An 8,545-nucleotide genomic window follows, 5' to 3' on the forward strand; every position below is an offset into this window, starting at 1 on the left:
TATTTTTAAAAAACCAAAATCTATCCAAAACATTTCTTTTTCCATAGAATTTTCTTACAAATATAAAATTGTTCTTATTTTAAAACAAGTGAATGCAGGTGCTCATGCCACAGCATGAAAAGCGTACTGCACAGTAAGAGAGGGAGAGGAGATAGTGATGTAAAATGTTTTCCTCTAGAGAGTAAATTGTTTTTAAATTCAGTTCTATGATACAACTGAGAATAATTTCTTCATGATGCATGCACCAAATATTATTATCTAGATTCTAGAAAACTGAGTACTTCTGACAAACTAGTATACTAAAGAATTTGCTTTTAAATCTTGTGTAGTACAAACACACACCCAAAAACCATGTCATGTCCCTCTTATCTATGAATAGAAAATGAAAATACAATTATTTTGAACCTTTAAGCACCCGATTATATATTAAATAACTAGAGGTATTAATAAGCTGCTGGCAATACAAAATATTTGAAAATACTTTTAAACAAAAATAGTTTAAATAGGTTAATTTAAATCCACCAGTCTTTTACTGAGGTGTGATTTTTTTCCTCCCAATGTGAAAACCATAATTCAACTCAGTGACATTATAATGTATGCAAATTTGATCAAACTGTGATATTATAAGAATGTACTGTCAACCAAAAATGCTCAAATTTCAATTACTGCTTTGTCAGAGGTACAACGAATGTATATTAGCATTTTATTGCAAAGCTTTGCTACATTAAGAGTGTTTAAAAACTTGTGCCAAAGTGTGGTAGGAAACTTTTTAAAGGTGAAAGAAATTGGCTGAAAGGCAAGAAAAAGCTAAGGGCCACTGTCTGCGCAAAGTCTGCCCTGATTCTCGCAGAGAAGCATTAACTGGGGGTGTCACTGTTACCTGCTTTAAGCACTGACTGCTAAATGGTCTCCTTAGCATGCGGGCCCATCTAGAGGAAAAGATCTATGATAGGAAAGCATGCATACAGTAATGCAGAGACAGAAAGAAGAACGTGCTTTCTTGCTTATGCTGACTGGGGTTTTAGTCCGAAAGGTTCCAGGAGACTAAACTTTACAAGTAAGTGGACTGGCCCATAAATTCTGTTACACAGGCCTCTACCCCTTACACATGCACTCAGCATACATACTTTTATAGTCTGTCTACTCCACCATTATTTTACTTTCTGCTTTTGCTCTAAATTCCATTTTTCCCCAGAGGTTAGACTTTATAGTCTGCTCACAAGTCAGTTTTACTCTAATTTCACCTCAGCATTCTATCCTTTTAGAGTAACTAGTCAAAATGATACACCCCTAGTTAACCGTCTGTAAAAACCCTGACAGTCTCCAATTAATCCATTATCTCCTCATTAGTGCAGCCATGCCATTTAAAAATGCTGGGTCTGAAATTCTCAAATTCCCTTAATAGACAGCTAAAGGGGCAATACCAAAGCCTTGTGCTGACCTCCAATTCTAGAGCCTGTGGGCTGTTCCAGAAACAAAATCATACTCCCCTTTTCTGAAGAGTCTAACATTCTCAGAGCTTCTATTCCTAAATCTGTGAAATGAACACATTTCTACTTGTAACATATGCCACAGTGGGGTTGCACTCATTATTAAGTGTTATATCGTATCCTGCAACTTAATTTGGCACTGTTCACTTCTTATTTACTCAAATCAACAGGACTGTTCCTAAAGTCAGGGGCTGTTTTCATGTCTTTCACAACATTAGTAACAGTCCTTTCCACACAGTGCAAGCTCAACAAACATGTGATTAATTGATGAACCTCTTTATTTCCCAGGGATTCTCTAAACAGGTTATCCACAAAAGTGTGTATTTAATTCTTAGACAAGGTACTTGACAGTTTGTCAATGATAGAATAAAGGGATAGAACTAAATGTCCCATAAGTCCCTCCCTGTACCAATACTAATTCAGGAGACAAAACCAAACCCCCAATATAGCATTCTCTCTATTCCAATCAGCATCGTACTTTTTTTTGGGGGGGGGGGGGGCGGGTGTCAACAACCTCCTGGGCACAATTAACACCAATGGAGCTCTGATGGTGGTTGGGGATAGAAAGTAAATGAAGGAGGAAGAGAAAACAAACAAAGGTGAGTGGTAAGTGGAATCACTAAGATGCCACCAGCTGTCAAAATTGTTTCTGTGCTTCACACTGTTCTTGGATATATTCTGGCATGCTTAGGAGTCTTTTACAAAAGCAGCTATAGCCAGATGTGTGGGTGCCTAAATTTTCCCATGCTGCCTCTACTAACCCTTGTCATACCCTTCACGTTTTACTGACCTTCTTGATTAGAGCACACATCCTGAATAACAATTTGCAAAGCAGTCACTATGAGGTCTCACGTATTATAATAACAATTCTTGGGGGTTCCCAAATCTCCACAAGGAAAAAGAAAAAAGGAGAAGACTGACAAACTTGCTGTAACTGTCATGCAGTCACTTCTTTTGTAATTAATCCATGGACCAAAAGGAGTGATGTTATAGGCCCACACCATCCAAAAGAAGAAAATGTAATCTATATATGTAATTTAAAATATTCTAATAGCCACATTAAAAAATAAACAGATGAAATTAACTTTAATAATATATTTAAACTCAGTATATCCAAAATATGATCATTTGAACATGTAAACAATTTAAAATTATCCATGAGATATTTCACTTTCTTTTTTTGTACTAAATCTTTGAAATATGGAGCATATTTTATGCTTATAATGCATCTCAATTTGAACACTAAGTTTCATCAGAAATGCTTATTTGGATTACAATTTACAGTTTAAAAAGTCCATGCTGTGCCCAAATTGTTTCCAAATGTATTTAAATTTTCCAATACCTGAATCAAATATCAATTTTAAGAGTGATATAAAATTTGAAGTTAGGTTCCTCATTGCCGTGGCCATATTTCAGGTGCTTGACAGCCACCTAAGTGGTTACCGTATTAATGCAGGTATAGCCAACCCTGTCTCTGTTACCTGGCTTCTTTTAAACCTGAACCAGATTAAAAGAAGTTACCCCATTCAACAGCAACTCCTTCTACATCACCCACCAGGTGCTCAAATTATGCCAAGTATTTTCTGCCCCACTACTAATCCTTACTTAAATTGCCAATATTTCAGTGATGGTCATTTATTAAGCAGCTTTTCCCAAGACTGAACAACTCTTTTAGCTCAGAGAGAAAGACACATCTCAATTCAGAGAAAGAATGGAGACACTGAGATTCAAAGATACTCAAAGGCGTTGTTTTGGAGGTAAAGGTGGAAAATCCTGACTGACATTGTTACTTCTCTGTCCAGGAAGTTAGTCACCCTTCAAAGTTATGGCCATTGCTTATATTGAGCTTCTGGACTTCCATACTCACAGTAGCTGTCACTACACCCACGGGTTCTTCACCTTCCTCAAGTGCTCCTTCCTAGTCTACCCCCGCCCCACAACCTCCTTTATCTCTAGCATCCTCTCTAGCCCGCATTCCAGGAGCCCCTCTACTTCATTCTGAACAGTGCTTGTTGTTGACATAATGAAACATGAATAATTCAATAAATGAATCTCGAACCATCCTATTAATCATTCATTGGTCGAGGTGCCTAAGTTGTCTTGAGAAAAGCTTTTCTGAATATACATGCCCCCACCCTTACCCTAAGGAACCAATTACAAACACGACGGCGTTCTCTCCGCATGTCCGAGTTCAGTGTTCCCCCTGCAGCTGATTTAAACGTTGATCTTCTAAAGGCTGGATTCCTAAGGTAGTTCTATTTTGAGCCCTCTTCCTGTTCTGAAGCTAAAGTTGGACGGGCTTAGGTGTGATGTCACGGAAGGCTTTTACAGAAGGGTCCCCTCCGGCAACTCCAGGGATGCTCTGCTGGTGGAAACTAGGGGGAACATTCACTCCTCATCTCTTTCCCCTCCCTCCCCTTTTCAGTCCCAGCTATTCCTTAGCCAGCAACAAAACAAGTTCAAATAGGCATGAGAACATATTTACATATTACACTCTTTAAGCATCTCAGAAATGACAAGACTGGGAGAAGGAAACTGGCTCAAACCAGGGAACAAGGGTGACAACCTCGTTCTCCACCCACCATCCCCACGTCCCCAATTATCTATCATAGGGCTAGGGGCAAAGAGGGTGGGAGGCACTGCGGAGAATAAAGGGGTGACAGATCTAGGAAACTTGAAGAGGGAGACACTGGGGGGGGGGGGAGGGATATTCATGACAGAAGGGACACCCTTGGGTCTCTTCCCTTCCACTGTTTTCTCCTCCCTTTTGTATGGTTAGAATTGGGGCTGGGTGTGCCTTCTGCTTTGGGAGGCCTGTTTGGCTCTGGAAAAGGAAGAGGGGCCAGGGTGGGGCCGAGGGAAAGAGAGCCAGAGACTGCTCAGGCCTGATTCTGGGTTATGCTCCTAGGGGAAGAATGACGGGGACTGGAAGGGGACAGCTGAGGATTCCATTAGAAGACCCAGTTCGGAATAAGTAACAGCACTGGGCCAAGAGGGATGCGTGGGGGGGGGGGGGGGGGGGCGGGGGGGAGGGGGTGCGGGGGCACCTCTGTTTCTCAATCTAAATGCAGAAGGTAGTTGCTCCTTGGTAGGGGTGCAGGTCCAGAGGAAAAAGAAAATCCCAACACATCTGTAGACCACTACTTGCCAGGCAGGGGATGGATGTGCCCAGTGCAACCGGCAGGTGAAAGCAGCACTTTCTGGCCAATTCCAGGATGCGGGACTGGCTAAAAGCTCTGGGGGAACACAGGATTCCTTGGTTTCTTGGCTCACCTCTCCTCCAAAGCGGGAATAAGCACAGGTGTGGTCCTTCTCCAAGAAGGTGGCTTCTGGCGAGCAGGCAGCTGAGCGAAGGAAAGGATTCTTTGGCCCGGGAAGGCAGGGAGAAGCCTGGGGTCAGCTAAGGCCAGGAGCAGGCGGTGTCCGCCAAGTCCCCTCCCCCTTCTTGAAAACCGACCTGGACCGGCATAAATTACAGCAATACGGCCCCATCCCCAATGTTTCTAATAAAAGAAACAGCCTCTCAAGACTACGTAAAACACTGCAAGCTCTGGCTGATGAAAATAAACAGGTGAACCTGAAGAGAAGCGGGAAAAGACCAGAGATGGGAGAATGAACGCGCTTGGGAGAAATTGAGGCTTCCCCGCCCTCCCTACACACCCACTTCCCTCCAAGCCCGGAGAATCTGCGTGGCAGGTTGCAAGCTACAAATGCCATGATGACAGGCCCCCATCTCTCCGCTCCGCGCCCATTCTCTCTCCTACCCCAGAGTCCAGCGTCTCGATTCAGCCTCGTGGTAGCGCATGTCCCCGGACCCCGCGCGCGGGCTCACCCTCGCCCTGGCCCGCCGCCGCCGCGGGGGACTCCGGTCTTCCTCTCTGCCTCCTCCTCCTCCTCCTCCTCCTCGCAGACTCCTCCCGCCGGATCCTTCATGTAAACAACATCCAGGCTCTATTTACAGTCGCCGCCGGACCGCGAGGGACCCACGCCAGCACCCTGGGAGGAGGCGGGGGCCGAGGAAAAGCGAGTGCGCAACATTTACACACACACCCGGGCGCCCCGCCCCGCCGCTCCGCGCCGCTCCCCTCCCCTCCAGGGGGCCGGGGCCGGGCGCCTGGGGGCCGCGGGCACCCTCGTCCACTCCATTCCGCGCGGTGCCCGACGTCCCAGCAAGGGCCGAGGGAAACCGCGGAAATGCCCGTGGGCGAGGTCCCCCCGCCCCCCAACCCGCAGGAAGAAAAACACACCCCAACAACAACAAACCCAGCCCAGCAACACGCTCCAAGTCCGCGCCGGCGTGCGGAGCCCCGGGCCCGCCCCGCGCCCCCGCCCCCGCCCCGCCGCCTACCCCGAGGTGACGAGGTGCGTGCGGTCCCCAGGTGGCCGACGGCGAGCGGGCGCCGGGCAGTGGCTACCCCGCGGCCCTCGCCACCGCCGGGCCCGCCCTCGGCCCGCCCCCCGCGCGGGCGCCGAGCCGCCGAGCCCCGCGGTGTGTGTGCGTGTGCACGCGCCGCGCCAGCCTCGCCAGCGCCCCGCTTCTCCCCCGCCGCTCGCTGCGCCCCCGGCCGGGCTCCGGCGCCCACGGCCCACGCTCCGCGGCGGGCGGCGCAGGGCGCGCACACGGACGCAGACACTCGGCGGCGCGGCGCCCGGCAGCCACGCGCCTCCCGCCGGCGCCCGGCCCCCGCGGGCACCGCCGCCCCCGCGCCGGGCCCGCCACCCCCACCCCCACCTGCGCCCCCGGGGTCCCGAGCCCCCCTTCCTTTGTTCTCCCCGCTATTTGCATGAGGATTATCTAATGACGCAGTAAGGCTCGCCACAACGTGACCGTCGCCATTTTTCTGTTTTTATTCTATCTCTGGCATGTGATAGATTGGGGGGGGGGGGGGCGGGGGGGGGGGGAGAGGAGGGTGGAAAAGGGAGAGAGACGGGATTCAAAACCACACAAACTTCCGGGTCTCATGACCGAGAAGGGAGAAAAACAAAAGGGAGACGAGACACAACTCCCAGGGAAGGGTGTGCGCGTGTGTGTGCGTTTGCGTGTGTGTGTGTGTGTGTGTGTGTGTACACGTGCACGTGCGCGCGCGTGTGCTCCCTTCCCTCCTCTGCTCGGTGAAAGGAGGCTCCGCAGCGGGCAGGGCGCATCCTCCAACCTTGTGAGCCCGGCGACCCTCGGTGGGTCCAGATCGCACCCGCCAGCCTTGGCAGTCGCCTGTCCTGGTCTCACACCCGCCACAGACTCGGCGGAGCTGTCAGCTTGGTCCCTCCTGGCGGCCTCCACTTGCCGGTCCATCCCAGATCTCGCGCTGTTGCTCCCGAGCGAGGGTCCCGTTTTGGGTTACATTCAGAGAAGTCTCGCTATTACCCAAGGAAAGAAATGATACGTCTTTCCCAAGTTTTAAAATAGTTTGCTTCGATGCTGTTGTTGATGACAACCGCGTGGCCACGCCAGGCAGCATCTAATCCTTCCCTCTTTCTTTACCCCCGTTTCTCTTCCCAAAGTAGGACACACCCTTGTGTGGTGTTCCATGGGGGGGCGGGGGGGGGGGGGTTATATGGGAACGGACCATACATACATCAAGGACTGGTTTATTTGGAAGACATTTCTAATAAATGGTTGGGAGCATTGTTTAAGGCAGTTGCATGAAGCAAGGTGGATTCGTGTTACACTGATCTTATTCACAGAGGGCGTGACAGACATTTCATTCTTTCCCAAGTCTCGTGTCCAGGGTTGCTGGGGCTAAAAAGTATTTGGGAACTCTGCCACGTTTTTCAGTGAGATATAAAGTGTTGTACGTTTGTTTACTACTGTGTTTCCTTTGGGCACTTTCACTTTTGTTTCTCTTGAGTTCCCTTTCTGGTTTCTTGTCTTGATTTCATAATTCGGAGCAGAAATGGACTTGAGACTTGACCAGGGATCCTCATTTTCCCGGGGAGGAAACCAAGGCCCTGAGTAGTGATGGGAGTTGCTCAAGGTCACTTTGGATTAGAGTGGAGTTCAGATGGGGCCCCACTCACCTGGTATCTCCGTTAGAGGGGTGGAGATGGAGGGGGGGTGGGCACAGAGGGTGGGGAGTGGGTATGGAAGGGCAGAAATTGCTTAGTAATGTATGGCAGCAATTCCGCTTTGTAAAATTAATATCCTAGGAATTAAAGATGGAGAACACTTCTGAGATAATACCCTTCTTAGAATCAATATGAATCGATTGTTTCTTCAAGACCCCCTTTCTTAAGATTTGACTCATATATTTCTTATATATTCAGATTCCACTTCACCTTTCCTGGGAAAGTTTGTCATCTCATTGAACAGCCCTACATGATTGCCATGAATTGTTTCATTTTGTTATTGTTGTTAAAAATATACATTTTTATTGATTTCAGAGAGGAAGAGAGAGATAGAAACATCAATGATGAGAGAGAATCATTGATCAGCTGCCTCCTGCACCATTGGGGATTGAGCCTGCAACCCAGGCATATGCCTTTACTGGGAATGAACCATGACCCCCTGGTTCATAGGTCAACCATAGGTCAACGCTCAACCACTGAGCCATTGCAGCCCAGCTGAATTTTTTTTTTTTTTTTTTTAGAATCACAATGCACCTCTCCCTGTTTGTGCATCCACTGTGTCCTTTGAATTTTATTTCCTGGTGACTATAACACTTCAGTGTGCAGAATAGTTGCTGTAGCTCTCTAGACTAGAGGGTAAGCTTTGAGGGCCAGGGCCATGCCGTGTTCATTTTATATCTCCCATGTCTAGCACCCTGCCTGGCAATGAATGAGCAAACAAAGGCCTGATGAGGGTTTTTCCCCGTAATTCCATCCTGACCATCTGTAGGAAATTCCTTCCACGTTTCTGGTAAAGGCAGAACACTCGAGATGCTTTCTGGTTCTTGCACCTTTGCAGACCGTTTTTGGCAGGCTTCTAATTCACAGGGCCAAGCAAAACATAATTTGCTTTCTTAATTTTTTTTAAACTAAGTGCTTTCTCTCCTTTTAATTTTTACCATGTTTGGTTGCTCTTCTTCAAATTCCTTTGAATTCATATAATTAGCAAT

The sequence above is a fragment of the Myotis yumanensis genome, unplaced genomic scaffold (assembly GCF_028538775.1).
Source record: "Myotis yumanensis isolate MYYU_CA2020_CCGP unplaced genomic scaffold, mMyoYum1.0.hap1 SCAF_2, whole genome shotgun sequence".
Taxonomy (NCBI): domain Eukaryota; kingdom Metazoa; phylum Chordata; class Mammalia; order Chiroptera; family Vespertilionidae; genus Myotis; species Myotis yumanensis.